General features: G+C 39.4%; 1 pseudogene; it reads left to right on the top strand.

The window, feature by feature from the left end:
• Positions 1–476: 476 nt before the first annotated feature.
• On the top strand, positions 477–12,456 carry LOC118720046 (annotated as a pseudogene).
• The last annotated feature ends 4,063 nt before the right edge of the window (positions 12,457–16,519 follow it).

Raw genomic sequence — 16,519 nt, 5'->3', positions numbered from 1 at the left:
TATGTTGAGTGGATTTACCCAACTTGTGATGGAACTTTTTGGACAGGATGAACACAGTGTTTCTGTTCCTGTGCCAATGAGGGTGGGGACAAGGCAGGGCTTTTTTTAAACAGTCACAGATTGTACCACTAAGCTTTGTGTTCCTTCCTAATGACGCGTATTCCTAACTTCAGTTTAGGAAAAGTTGACAAGTTCAACTCTTAAGTGCAACCTTTTAAAAATATATGTTTTTACCACTAAATGTTCTTCCCTATAATAAGGTATGACAGTAAGTAGCCATTTTCTCTTGTACAGAAGAAGACAAATGATCTTGATCTCTTAAAAAACAAACAAAAAACAAAAAAAACAGGAATGTGGTTCTGAATGGTGTAGTCCTGGCTTACATCATCTTTGCTCAATCTGTACATTTATGTTTTAATACAACCTGGTCCCAAGGCATTTTTGTAACTTTGTTATCATTGATTGGTATATGTGAAATGTATCAAGATAGAAATGAAAACAAAATCAGTGAGGAGAAGCTAAGACTGGATCATGATGGTGCCATCTATGGAAAACTGGGAAGCAATAGGACTTGGAACCAGAACTGTGGTTACAACTGCCCAGTCTGCCCAGGACTAAGGGATATGCTGAACAATGGACTCTCAGAGTTAACACCAGGACCAGATCATGTTAACTGCCAGACACATTTAACTTCAAATGGAGACTCCATCTTTTACAAGCTTGAGGCCTTTTTACAAACAACTCATCAGAGCCTTAGTTGTCTCATGGGTAAAAAGGATAATAATAACTACTTCTTATGGTTTAAAAGATTGATGTATGCAAAGAAAATGCTCTGGAATATTGTTATGAAAATAACAAAATTGTCCTGAACACTTCTAATCTATCAGACATCATACAATACACTTATCACTCCCCACAACAACCTAAGCCTTTAAGGAGTCAAATCATTATCACCCCTCCTCCACATGGAATGAACCTGCAGCTGCAAGGGTGGGATTCAGCCAGGGCACACTGCTGGTGACTAGCTGAGCAACATCTTGAGCCTAAACACTCTCCATGCTCTCATCACTGTGTCACCTGGATCAATAAATTATAAGGGCTTGTTCTCATCATGATCCTCAGATAAAAATTAAATAGATGGGTCTTGCCCTTTTAACCTCCACACCTGTTCTCACACATAGCAGTGACTGTAAAGCATTAAACACGGGAAGGCGTGCTGCCAATGTGGCCCCACAATCAGAGAACAGCTGCCTTGGGGGTGCTGTTGAAAGGCAAACAGATGCTGTCAGTGTTTTCCACAATTGGGGCTGAATTTGGGTTGATGGCTCCCAGAGAAGATCTCAACCATCTACCCTTTGACATCCCATGTCCACTGACAGGTTTATCTAGCTCCATTTTTAAGTGGGCTCCTGCTCTCACATTTTTAAATGCCTTCCTCTGTGCAGAATGTAGGCTGCTCTGTGATGATTTATGTATGAATCTCAAGAAGCTGGACTTCCATTCCTTTAAGTATTTAAAAATAATAGCAGGCAATTCAATTCTCCCAACCATATCACTGTAGAACAGTTGGAACTAGATTCATTGTCAGAGCCTTGGCTTTCTTTTCAGTGAACTGCTCTTCTGGACTCTTGCTCATGTCATTCTCATCTTCAATTAATTTTATGGTCTGAACACTTACCACAGAAGACAGACTATGGCCATTGTCTGCCCAACTGTGCAGAACAATCTATTAAATAGAATTCTGTTGTTTTAAGAAGTCAAATGTTCATGATTCTCCTGGCATTTTTCATACAGCCAATGTTGCCAAGACCCTGGGCACTGCTGCAGATAAGCTTCTGAATTAGTCCATGCCAAGCTCTACTTGCTTTTCCCATCAGGACCAATTTTCAATCCACTCTCCTATGTTGATATAGAAGTCATTTTTGTTTCCCCAACTGACACAAGTAGGAAGCTCCCAGAGCCCAGAAGTAAGACAGCAAATTACTTAGATTGCTTATTGCAGTTTAGGTACTGAATGAATATTTGTAAAATATTCATGTTTTCTATGAGCCACTTCAATTAAATTTAGTGAGATTATTTCCTTCACTTCAAAAAAAGTTGGCTAAACATTCATCTGATTCTTTAATAAGAAAAAAGATCACCACCCATTTCTTTCTCCTGATTCTATCATTGCAAGTCTTTCATCAGTTCTCCAGGACCCATTATAACCTGGGTCATTACTATAGTACATTCATTTTTTTAAATGTGATTCAACCAATAGAGACAGATTTGAATTTCAAATATCTGCCAATTGCCTACCATTAATTTTGCAGTTTCTCTCAGATTTATACAAACTAATTAGATCACTTTTGCATTTTAAAGGAATATATTGTGGTTGGAATTCAAAGTCAATGTCAAGTATAATGTTGATTTATCTTAGACTAGAGGCTCAGTGCACAAAATTTGTGCATGGGGAAGGGGGAGTCCCTTAGCCCAGTCTTCACCCTATCCAATTTGGGACCCCTCAAGGAATGTCCCTCTGCCCATTTAGGCCTGATCCCACCACCATTTGGACATCCCTTTCACAATCCAGAACTTCTGGCTTCCAACCGCTCACCTGCCTGCCAGCCTGATCACCCCTTAACCACTCCCCTGCCAGTCTGATTGATGCCTAACAGCTCCACTGACAGCCCAATTGCTCCTAACTTCCCTATCCTACTGGCCTGCTCACCCCTAACTGTCCTACCCTGCAGGTCTGATCACCACCATTTGCCCTCCCATGTAGGCCTGGTTGACCCTAACTGTCCTCCTCTACCTGGCCTGGTCTCTCCCAACTGCCCTCCCCTGATAGCTCAGCCATCTCTAACTCCCTTCCCTTGCTAGCCTGGTCACTCCCAACTGCCCTCCCCTGCCAGCTCAATTTCCCCTAACTGCCTTCCCCTGCTGGCCTGATCACTCCTAACTATCCTCCTCTGCCAACCTGGTCACCTCCAAATGCCCTCCCCTGTCAGCCCAATTGCCCCTAACTGTCTTTCCTTGTTAGCCTGGTCACCCCCAACTACCCTCCCTTGCAAGTCTTGTCCCTCTCAACTGCCCTCCCCTGCTGGCCATCTTGTGGTGGCCATCTTGTGTCCACATATGGGCAGCCATCTTTGATCACATGGGAGCTGCATCTTGTGGGTTGGAGTGACAGTCAGTTTGCATATTACTCTTGTATTAGATAGGATTTGTATTTTAGGGAAAAGTCACTTGTGTTTTATTGCTGCCCCAACTTCAATATAATAAAAAAGCAAAGGTAAAATAAGCAAGCCATCAAAAAAAAGCTTAACATTATCTTTCAAAGGCTCTTAAAATATGTTAACTATATGCCATTTATTTTACCATTTCATATTGAGTAAGCAGAAATGTGAAAGTGAGTAAAAAATAAACCTGAGGAACCAGTATAGTGTATTAAATTATATCATATCCATGAAAGTTCATGTACTTTATTTTTAGGCAATTCTATTATGTACCAATCATTGATTATTAATTATTACCATAAGCACAATTTCCTCCCAACAATGTTGTTATTCAAATTTCCAACATAACAAAATGTTGAAATAATTGCACAGTGAACAGTAATGTGCCAATCACCTAGACTTTACAATTAACGTTTATTGGTTTGCTTCCATATCTGTTCAGAGATCAACAAAACTTATTGCACCTTTTTCAGGCAGAAGCAAAAGTCTAAGGTAATATTGTTTTGGTTCTCAAAAGCTCACAGTGAACAATTTAACTGATACTTTATTCCCTTCCATTTGGTGTTTTGTCCACAAAGAATTATTAAAAACACTAGAGGCCCTGTGCACAAAATTTGTGCACTGGAGAGGTGTCCACAGCCCAGCCTTCACTCTCTCCAATCTGGGACCCCTTGGGGGATGTTCAACTGCCTGTTTAGGCCTGCAGGATCAAAACTAAACCTGCAGTCATACATCCCTCTCACAATCTGGGACTGCCTGCCTGATTGCCCCTAACTGCTTCTGCCTGTGGCCTAATCACCCCCTAACCACTCCCCTACCAACTCAATGGCTCCCAACTGCCCTCCCCTCCTGGCCTAATCACTCTCAACTGCCCTCCCCTGGCAGTCATCTTGTGACAACATGGGGGCAGCCATCTTACGAGGGTGCGAAGACTGCCTAGGCTTTTATTAGTATGGATAATGATATGAAATTTCTTAATAATAATAATCATGAATGTCAGAATCTTCTCTATTCAATAAGAACCAAGCCATCAAAGTTGAGTTATGCCTTTTAGCCCTATCTATAACTTCAGCAAAGTCATCGGTATGAAAATACAAATTCTTATCATTTGGAAAATGAATAGCTAATCTTGTGATTGCATGAGATTGGCCATACATTCACATTGCAAAAAGTCTCCAAACAGCCTCAGGAGTGCTCACATACCTGGAGACAATGAAATCCTGTATTTTGTCATGATTGATAATATTTTTTTCAGAAATTTGAATATTTGCACAATCATGCCATTTATAGATGTATTTAAATAAATATTTGACACTTTTAATCAATGCACAGAGTAAGTTGTACTTAAGGTACAAATATGGGTTAAAAGGGACAATCCAAGTGTTATCAACAAATTTTTTCCAATAGACATGGTAATACCAGATCTTCTTTTCTTTTTGGGATATCCATTAATATTTCCAATGGTCAATTTTGAAATTCTTTCAGATATTCCTTTGAACATTTTCCATTTTCCATACATGGGACTATTTGGATTTTGTATCCCACATGGTCCATGTACCATATTTGATTTTACAATTTGTAAAAGTTTAGTACACTGGTCTTCATCCAGAATTTCTGTCATCTTTTGTTCATACTTTGGATTCACTATCTAATATCAATAATATGTGAGTGTGAGGCAGTCCCACGTTTCTTAAATTCAATGACATGAATTTTAGCTATTACTTTGCCAAATAAGTGAAATTTATATATATTATTTAAAAGAACAGTTAGCTTAATATTAAAAATTCTGCCTACCAAGTCAGGACTATTTTCAACTTTTTGCCAACATTATAAATTGTTTGTACTATCTGCCCATTTGGGGTTGCATGTTATGGTTATGAATAAATCAGGCTTATCATACTTTTTTATAATTGCCATAGCATCCTCATATTGCCATTGCATATTTCTGGGGCTACCCTCAAAAGATGATGGAATTATTATCTTTTTACCAATCGGCAAATTGGCACATTGTAATTTTCAGATTTCGATGTGAGATAATCCATCAAACCACTATATTTTTCAACTCTCAACTTGGATTGGCTTGCTTTAATGAAATTTATCCAATTGGCTTCCATTTTTTAAAATGAATTGACAATATACTGTTGAGTTAACTTTCCTGCATTTAAAATAGGATTGAACATATCCCAGACAGAGAGAAGAAATCCATAATACTGTATTTGTGTGACTCATGTCCTTACATTTTGTCTAGTGTCATTGTCAATTATAGTCATCTCTGAGTCTTAAATGCAATATCTGTTTCACAGCCTTTTTCACCATGTGGAAAAAAAGAATAGGATATGTAATTGCATCTAATGTAGGAAACAGGATACTGATTTGTTTCATTTTACTGGCATTCAGATTATTGGGATCTAGTTTACAATGAATGAGCAAGTCCCTTCCAAAAGGACATTTTCCATCCTCATTTCTGAATATGACAACAACCTCAGTTATATGTAGAGAATTTGTATTCATTATTACTATGATCATATTTAATCACCATTGTTACTTCTATGAGAGAAATACCTTTTGCTGCTGCTTCAGATTGGGTTTCCTTTTCTACCTCATGTAGCATCTTGTATGATTCTCTTAATTTGTTTATTTTTCATGAATGAGGTTGTTGATGTTGATCATAAGTTTTTCTGAGCAACCTTGGTTTTCTGGCATTACTAATCTTTTACTCATCACTTTGACCATATCTAAAATAAATAGTTGAGAAAACTTCTAAGAAATACCATCCAAAGAATGTAAAGTTCCAATATGGTGATACTAAACGTGTCCGTGTATTCTAAAACACACCTCATATCCTGATGGTGATGCAATATTTGCATCCATTGAAGCAAAAGCAAAAGAACTATTGAACAAATATTTTCCATAAAATTTTTACTGGAAAATTTATCATAAATGAGAATCTCCATTTATCATTATTTTTAAAAAATATGCCAGGTATTCTGGAAAATGTATATCATTTGGACAAACTTTACCTTTGCTACAACATTGAGTAAATTTTTCTTCAGATGATTTTTTATCATATAAATTTGGTGATAGGCAAAATTTACATGTTAACAATCATTCTACCACATTTATGTTTGATAATTTCATCCTCATTTACTTCACTTTTGATGTGAAGGCAGTTCCTACCAGTATTGGTAGTACTTGTTGATGGCTGTTCTTTAGACATATTCTGATGACAACACGCTGGTTTCTTTCAGCTTTGGAGGTACAATGTGCCAACAGTTGGTCTTCAGACATTTTCTGTTGATGACACTACTTTCTTTTGGCTGCAGAGGCACGTGGTGCCAATAGTTGGTCTTCAGATACCAATACTTTCAACAATAAAGGTAAATTTAAAAAACAGAGAAAAAATATAAATCACATCAACAGGGAGCCTGAGCGATCCTGGTTAGTGGACAACCTTAAGCTTGATGTGGAAGACATTGCAGTATCAGGTACAAATGAGAAAGAAGAGCTCAAGAATCTTGATAGTTGGAGGCTACTGTGTAAAAGATTGAACTAGAAAAGCCATGCCATATAAGCTGCTAATTCCATCATTTGCACAGGACGGGCATGGCTAACAAAAGCTTACAATCTTGATGAAGCCTAGAACTGGCCACCATATCCTTCTCTACACAGCACGCTAAGCAGGCACCACAAGTGGATCAAAATTGCCAGTCAAGTTGATACTTATTTCCCAGCCATGGCAGAGTGAACACACTCTTTACACTCCTCAAAACTCCCAGGGCAGCTTTATTACATCATCAAAGGATCAACATAGGTGACAATAAACCTGATCATTAGCACACATGAAATCATGAGTATAAAGTACCTGGTGCACTCAACACTACCATTCTTCTAATTTTTGCAAATTCATGCACTCTCTTTTTCTTTTGCTTAAAAAAAAGAAATAAAATTGAAAATTTGCATTACAACTTTAATCATAATGAGTAATTTTTGCTGTGGGTTAAGACCTGGGTGGGGTTAGGATGTTGTCAGGGGGAGGTGTTGATGTTATGGAAGGAAAAGAAGAGAACATTCTAAGCTAAGATACAGTTCACAGAAAACTTCTGATATCCGAAAAGAGACATGGGTTGGGTATACTGAATGATTCATGGGTGTGTGGAAGGTGCTCAAGACAAATAGGTAAAGCCCAAGTTTCCTAAAATATTTGGTGGTGGAGGTAGGGTGAGGGTAAGTAATCAGAAGAAAAGATAGTGATGTGTAGATGCACAGTCATTTTCTGAGGAATAGACTTTGCTGGCATAAACATGACCTGGTTTTTATCATTGGGTATACAATTTAAAAGGCTACATGACCTGGTTTTTATCATTGGGTATACAATTTAAAAGACAACAAACCTTACTGAGCCTGATTTTGAATTATTATGCTTTATATGTCTATTGATTTTACATTGGTAATAGTAGGGCAGACTTTATGGGATAATCTGAGCTATAAAATGTGTGATTAAGAGAGAAAACAGAGGGAATATTAATTTATATTTTTAAAAAGGCTACTAGGAAAAGAAAAGTTAACTTTTTTGTTGTTAATCCTCACTCAATGATTTTCTTTTCATGAATTTTTAGAGAGTGGAAGGGAGAGAGAGAGGAGGTAGGAGAAAGAGAGAGAGAGAGGAACGTGAGAGAGACACACCCATTATCCATTTGTTTTTTCCCCCCCAAATGTCTCTGGCCAGAGGAGCCAAGGATCCAACATACAGCCCAGGTACGCAGGTACATGCCCTCGACTGTGAATCAAACCCTCAAAGCTTAGGTGCAAGGGTCGACATTTATCAACACCAGCCGGGGCTAAAAATTAAGTTTTAAAAAAGTTCTAGCATACTAGTGGGGAACGTCATTCATCTAGAAGATTCCTGGAAGTGAGTTAGCGCATTCTTCACCCAAATCATAAATGAGGCATTGCTTGGTATATACACAGAGCAATATATTTTGTGACAGGTTAAGTTCTTCAGTAAAGTGAAAATACTGCTATGACTTCATCTGAATCTTAGTGACTAAATTGATTTGCCTTTTAGGCCTGCTGGCAGTATGCATTCATGGTGGTAACTGGAGAAGAAAAGACAGCGGGTGTCTAAATTTTGTGTATATAACTTGCCTCCTTGCATTGTTTGTTTAGCTGGGTACTGAAAAGAATGGTTTTTCCCTTTCTTATTCTAAGACCCCTGAGGTCAATAAGGAATATCACATTTCTTGTAATATGCTGTAAGAAGAAGGCTGCCTCCTGAGGTTCAGAAGCTCCTTTTGTCCCCAACTGTGACCACAAATACTTGAGTTGTGTGTCCATTCTGTTTATGGTACAGCTGAAGCTGTCACATCTTAAAGCGAACCCCGGTGAGCAGTGGTGTCAAGACTGTGGTGCACAGTGCATTTTCATTTTCAGGGTGGTCTGTGAGCCAGCACAAAGGAGAATGGTTACAATGTGTCTGATTCAGGTTGATAAAATGACCATGCAACAAAGCATGTGAAGCAACACATAGTTTCAGACATGGGATAGTGGACAGTCTCAAGTCAAAGAAACCAGCTCCCAATGAATCTAGTGGAAATAAAAATTTGAAGAGTAAAAAAACAATTTCCACCATTTTTTAACCATTTGACACAAACTTTTACCTTGATCTGATATAAATGCAGGCTATTTTCCTAAATAAACACTCAGAATTCCACCTTTTTATCTCCCATCCTGGTGTAAATGACTTGATTATAGGAAATGTTTTAGAAGAAATCCTTTTAAGTAGGATGCTTCAGAAACAAGGGATAATTGCATGTTCCCAGAATTATATTTTGGCTTCAAGGATGTTTGAGAAGGGCTGACATGCTCTAAGATACATGTTTCATACTCTATGCACTACTTTCACTTGGGATGTGTATTTAATAGATGTGTGTTTATGTCTATGATTTTGTGCATGTGCATATAGGCATGTGATATATATCAACCTTTATAGACCCAATATCTGGTAGCTGTTGCAAAAATTTAGTCATTAAGAGAAGTGTGAGTGCTTTCTCTGAGCAATTTTTCTCAAGTCATGCATTTTAACTAATATTCATTAAGATATTTTTTTCTTGAATTTCTAGACTCCTGGTGTGCTCTGGGAAGTTCCAGCTTATCTGGGATTGTGGGACATGAGGGATTCCCAGCTGTTCCCCAAGAACATCATTTTCTCTGTGAGTGGTCTCTGGCCTTTGACACTGTGTCACACAGCTGCCCCTCTCCCATTCCCTCCTACCACTTCTCTGCCATTCCCTCCTACCACTTCTCTGCATATCACATACAGAGAAAGAGAATATCACATAGTTTAGTTTCTAATTTTAAATTCTGGCTTTATGTACATAGTCAATCAATATTATACAGTACTAGAGACACAGTGCATAGATTCATGCACTGGGGGAGTCCCTTGGTCTGGCCTGAGAGATCGGCCTGCAACCAGCTCTCCAACACCCCCAGAGGGGTCCTGGATTGTGAGAGGACACAATCCAAACCAAGGGACCCCAACCAGTGCATGAGTGGGGCCAGGGAGGGACTGCAGGATGGCTCCAAGGCATGTCCAGCCCATCTTGTCCAGTCCCAATTGGCCAGACCACAGTAGCAAGCTAACCTAATGGTCAGAACATCTGCCTTCTGGTGGTCAGTGTGCATCATAGCGACCAGTTGAATGGTTGAATGAATAGTTGGACACTTAGCATATTGGGCTTTTATTATATAGAATTTTATTTATGAGTCTGAAGTACAGATGTCCCATATATAATGAAACACCCTGTTCTAGCAAAGCTGTGTAAGAAGATGTGTTTGCTCCTTAGTGAACTGGATAGAGGAGTGATTATGGCCTCAAACATTCTCACCTTACCTTGAAAGTCTTTTCTGTCTACTGATATGTTAATTACTACAGGGAAATAGCTATTTCTGACTTATTCACTTTTGTATCTTCTGTAGAACTGACATAGAATACATCCTCAACCAATGTGTTTTAATGAAAGTCTGGATGAACATCTAATAGGTCCTGTCCTTCTGAATAAAGTAAAGAGGGAAGTCAAGGAAGGTTCCCAGAGCTGCTGATGAAGCTTTGTGTACCCCTGTGAGAGAGGGTATTGCTAGGAGCCACAGAGTACTGTAGTGGAGGGGCCTTTTTCACATGCATAGTGAATTTCCTAGAGAGATCTCAACAAAGGTCTTGAATCTCCAAATTTCTAATAATTTGTTAGGCTATTTCCTCTCATTCTAAATAAATATTCACTTTTGTACCAATTTTTTTGTATTTACAATTTTGCTCTCTTTTCCTTTTTTAATTTAATTTTTTTTTTAAGAGAGAGGAAGGGAGACGGAGAATCAGAGATATTGATGAGAGAGAAACATCGATCAGCTGTCTCCTGCACACCTCCTTCTGGGGCTATGCCTACAACCAAGGTACATGCCCTTGACCGGAATCTAACCTGGGACCCTTCAACCTGCAGGCTGACCCTCCATCCACTGAGCCAAACCAGGCTTTTCCTTTTCTATTAAATTTATTGGGGTGACATCTATCTACACTAATAAAAGAGCAAGATGCTCTTTTTGGTATGCCCACATATGCAAATTAACTGAACAAATATAGTGGGTAAATTTGCATATGCAGGCAGGGCAGGCAGTGCCAAACTCCACCAGCCAGTGGGGTCCAGACCAAGATCAGGGACATGAGCACATAGGGGTATCCAGTTTCTCCAGATCAGTCTCTGCCCTTGGGCCACCTTCGGACACAGGTAGAGCTGGCCTGGAATTGAACATTTTAATTAAAATGGGATGCTTGTGCTTCACCTCACTGTACCTAGTCCCTGGTGAGGAGAGGGCAGTGGGCAGTTAGGAGGCACCAGGGTTTAGAAGGAACTGGGAGCTACCTGTTGGTGGGCTATCAGGAAAAGCTGAACCATGAAGTTGCAGAGGGCTGGCCCATGGAGGCATGCAAAGGTGCAGACAAGGCGGCTTTCACCATCACTGAGCTCAAAAAGAGCATTAATAGTCTGATGGACAAAATCGCCTTTCTGATGCAAGTGCACGAAGAGGAGATTGCTGAGTTGCAGGCGCAGATCCAGTATCCTCAGATCTTGGTGGAGATGGACATGTTCTCTAAGTCCGACCTCTCCATCATGCTCAAGGACATCTGAGCCCAGTACGAGAAGTTGGGAGCCAAGAATATGCAGAATGCCATAGAATGCTATAAGAGCCAGTTCACCTTGCTGACTGAGAGCCTGCCAAGAACACCTACGTGGTGCACACCACCAAGGATGAGGTATCTGACAGCTGCCACCTGCTCAAGTCTAAGACCCTGGAGATCAAAGCAATCCGGGGCATGCACAAAGCACTAGGAAAACAGCTGCAGAGCTGGTAGATAAGGAAAACACTGACATTAGTGCTATACAGGACACAATCAAAAAACTAGAAAATGAGTTGAGAACTACTAAGAGTGAAATGGCATGATATTTAAAAGAATACCAGGACCTCCTCAATGTGTAGATGGCTTTGGATATTGACATTGCAACTTACAGGAAACTCTGGAAAGGTGAGGAGACCCAGCTCAGTTTCACCAGCATGGAAAGCATAGCCAGCAGCTACTCCCAGAGTTCCTATGGTTGATCTGCCTAAGGTGGTTTACAGACTAGCTCCTACTTGATGTCTGCTTGCTCCTTCCCATCTTAATACACCAGCCAAATCCAGGAGGAGCAGATAGAGGTGCGGGAGACCATTGAGGCTGCAAAAGTGGAGGAAGCTAAGGACGAACCCCGCCCCCCCCCCCCCCGGCCCATCTGATGGATAAGCTGAAAAGGAGGAAAAAGAGAAGGATGTGGCTGAAGTAGAGAAAGGAGAGGAAGAAGAAGGTGCCAAGGAAGAATTTGAGGATGCAAAGGAGGAAGAAGGAAGAGGTGAAGGTGAAGGAGAAGATGCCCAAGAAGCTGAGGATGAGAAGAAAGATGAAGGTGCTGGGGAGAAGCAAGCAACCAAGAAGAAAGATTGAGCACCCCTTTCCTTAATTATTTCAGGTATATTCCTCCTGAAACCAGGTCAACCATGTCACCAACCAAGCAGTTGAGTTCCTGATACTATATGAATTAAGAAGTCAATATATATAACATTCTGAGTTGACTCAGGTTGGACATTAAATGTTGTGCTATGATTTTCTCCTTATGCAGAGTATCTGTTTGCTTGCAGAGTGGCTTCCTGGCTTGCTGCCAGCCTGTGCATGGTCCAGGCTTATGAGTTCAGGATCTATGACAATGTGAATAATTCAGATGTTTATAATAAAAACACATGAATACACATGTTAAACTTGATGTAAAAAAGTCTTTTGAATCTTAGGTGGTTAGAAATTAAAGACCTCAAATCATGTGCAATAAACAGTAAATAAGGTTACACTGAATGACAAAAAAAATACATTAGGATTCTTAACTTTTTCTGACTGACTTATTTTGCTTAGCATGATATTCTCAAGATCCATCTATGCTGTCACAAATGGCATTTCATCTTTTGGCTGAGTTGTATTCCACTGTGTATGTGTACCACATCTTCTTTATTCAATCATCTATCCAAGAAAATTTCAGTTGTTTCCATGTCTTGGCCACCATGCAGAATGCTGCACTGAACATAGTGATATACATGTTTTCAAATTTTTCTGGTTAATACTCAGAAGAGGGGTTCCTGGGTTATATAATAACTCTATTTGTAATTTTTTAAGGAAACTCCTTACTGTTTTTTCATAGTGGCTGTACCATTTTACATTCCCACCACCAGTTAAATGAGGGTTCCTTTCCCTCCTTAAGCTCTTCAACGCTTGTTACTTGTCTTATTGATAATAGCCATTCTAGCAGGTATGAGACAGTATGTCATTGTAGTTTTGATTTGCGTTTTCTGACTAGCTGGTGAAGTTAAGCTTCTTTTCATATATTTGTTGACCATTTGTATGTCTTCTTGGGAGAAGTGTCTATTCAGGTCCTCTGCCAATTTTTTAATTGGATTGTTTGTTTGTTGTTAGGTTATTTCAGTTATTTATTTATTTTGGATATTAACCCCTTTGTTCTTCTTTTTAAAGAGGATTCTAGGAATTGTGTGGATTTTAGGCTCCAAACACTTGATTCAGCCACAAATAAGAGGTAAGTAATATTTTTTAGAGAACTCTTTGTTTCCCCCTTTGCTATCTCTTTTCTCTGCCTCCTTACCTATCTTCTACTTTTCTGACTTCATGCCTTCCTCCTTCCTCTTTTCTGATTTCTGCCTGTCTCATGATGTTGCCTGGGAGCCCTGTAACTTAGGTTTTAACACAATATGCAGACATCTAAGTAGGAATTGTTTTTTATCAGTACATGAAACTACTTTCAGCTCTATGAAACTACTGGTATTCACATTTTAGGGAGCCTCTCTCTTGGTGTTTGTGGTCTCAGGGCCCCAGGGCCAATTCTGATCAGAAGCCTAAGAAGTGGTTTTTTCCTCTTTCCTCCCATTGATTAGGATATGAGCACATGGCCTACGAGTTCCAATCTCATACCTAAAACCAGGATTTTTTGTTTTGTTTTTAATTTTGAGGAGGTGGCGCAAGGACCTGGTGCCAATTGAAGATGATCACTGAAGATGACTGCAATGTGAGGGCCCAGTAGTGTGGGGAGGAGGCTACCCAGGGCCAATGTCTGGTACTAACAGACTGGCTCTTGGGTGGCCTGGTTTCCTCTGTTTCTTTACTTATTTTCCCAATTTTATATAATTTCTATAAACTACCAATTATTCTTCTAACAAATTCCTTTTTATGCATAAGTTAATAGGAATCCTTTTCTTTTGTTTATATGCAAGAATCTTCTCTAAACACTTTTGTGATATCTTAGAAAACTTCTATCCCAATCTCTCTTGCTTTGTAGAAGACCAAACTGCTGAGAGAGACTGAGGGAATTCCCATTCTGCATAATGCACCGTGAGACTGATGGTCTAATGACTTAAAAATCAAGATTTCTCCTTCATTCAGACAAACCTATGAATGAATCATTTCTGGAGTAAGTGAAATATTTTATAAAATGGAATCATGTTTTTGTGAAATTGGATGCAAAACATTGCTTTTATTATTATTGATAGATATTTTCAGTCATCTATACAAACACTCAAGGACACTTAACAAAACTGCTAAGCGCTACTAACACCTAGAGTAACAAAATGAAAATTCTGTCTCCTAAATATTTCTTTTATATATATCTCTACTCTTTCCATCACCTGACTGTCCTCTACTTTCCAGGATTTGGGAGATGGAAACAGAGGAAGAGAAGATTATGTGTCTTCTCAGTGTTGGGAGACAGGTGGATTATCATAGACACACACACACACACACACACACACACACACACACACACATATCACCAAAGCAACCAGCAAGGAATGTGTGAAAGATGGTTTAGGGAGAGTATGTGAATATTGTCTAAGGGGAAACCACCAACCTTGAACTCAGAATGGGGAAAGAACAGAAGTCGGTAGCAGAGACATTTGATAAGTAATCAGTATGGCCACATAGACTCAGAAGGAAAAGAAACAACAGAAGTCAGAGTGGCATGCATAAATTCCAAGAAAAGAGTATGTTCTAAAAAAAAAAGTGTGGTCAACCGCATCATCTCTCATACAGGAGGATTGAACAAGAGGATGGGTATGGAATCTGCTATGGACTGCATGCTGTCCGCACCACACCTCCTCCCCCCCAATCTATATGTTCTACCAAACCTCCAGGATGCTGAGGTCATGAGCGTAGACGTAGGGGTGTCGAACTCAATCAGAGAAGGGGCCAAAATCTAAAATCCAGCCTAAATCGCAGGCCGAATGGTTTACTGAACAGTCATAAACTGTCATTGTGATGGAAACGCAGCGGAGTGCAGTGATGACAGCGCTGTGCGGGCCACATTGCAAGGCCTGGTGGGACGGATTTGGCCCGCGGGCCTTGTGTTTGACACATGTGGCGTAGAGGCTTCATAATAGGATTAGTGCCTTTATAAGACGCCAGAGCTCTCACTTCTGACTCCATATGAGGACATAAGGAGAAGACACCTGTTATGAACCAGGAAGCAGCTTCTCACTGACATCAAATCTGCCTGGGCCTTGATCTCAGACTTCTAGCCTCTGGAAATGTGAGAGAAAAAAGTCTGTTTTTTAAAAGCCACCCAGCCTGTAGTGTACTGTAATAGCAGCCCAAACAGACTGTGACAGAAACCAAGATAGTGTTGAGGACCTTATCAAAAAATTGATCTATGATACAGAAAAAAAAAGTAGATTGGACCTAGATAATCAGGCAATGGGAATGTGAAGGATAAAAATGTATATACCGACTCCTTCTAAGGAATCTGCCATTGAAGGGATGGTGGGAGATGATTTATTTAATGAAACCACATGCATGGCTGTAGATTCTTCTTCCACATAATGCCATACAACCCTGAGGACAGCCAAGAGTCAACTTATTATATTAATATTTTATTGTGGAAGACAAAGTGGCAGATCCTTTAAAAAAAAAATAGAATTACCAGCCAAAACCGGTTTGGCTCAGTGTATAGAGCATAGGCTTGGGGACTGAAGGGTCCCGGGTTTGATTCCAGTCAAGCGCATGTACCTTGGTTGCTGACACATCCCCAGTAGGGGGTGTGCAAGAGGCAGCTGGTGGATCACTCTCTCTCATCCATGTTTCTAACTCTCTAACTCTCTCTCCCTTCCTCTCTGTACAAAATCAATAAAATATATTTTTTTTTAAAAAGAATTACCATATAACTCAGCAATTTAGGTGTATCCACAAAAGAATTGAATATAGATGTTCACTAAAACTTGCACATGAATATTTATGGCAGCATTATTCATAGTATCAAAAAAGTAGAAATAGTACAGTTGTCCATTTATGAATGAGGAGGTAAATAAAATGTAGCATATTTATACAATGGAATATCATTCAGCCATAAAAAAGAATAAAGTGCTGATACCTGCTACCACATGGATAACCTTTGAAAACATTATGCTAAGAGAAAGAAGCCAGACACACACAAAAAAACTACATAGTTTATTTATGTGAAATATCTAGAATAAGCAAATCCACAGAGACAGAAAGATAATTAATGATTGTCAGGGGCTGTGGGAAGGGGAAAGAGGGAGATTGTTTAATGGATAAGGTGTTTCTTTTGAGTTATATAATGCTCTGAACTAGATAAAGGTGATGGTTGCACAAAAATATGAATATACTAATTGCCATCAGTGAATATTAAAATGATAAATTTTATGTTATGTAA

Source organism: Pipistrellus kuhlii, unplaced genomic scaffold (assembly GCF_014108245.1).
Source record: "Pipistrellus kuhlii isolate mPipKuh1 unplaced genomic scaffold, mPipKuh1.p scaffold_m20_p_1, whole genome shotgun sequence".
Classification (NCBI taxonomy): Eukaryota; Metazoa; Chordata; class Mammalia; order Chiroptera; family Vespertilionidae; genus Pipistrellus; species Pipistrellus kuhlii.
This window is presented reverse-complemented; position numbering and strand designations above follow the sequence as displayed.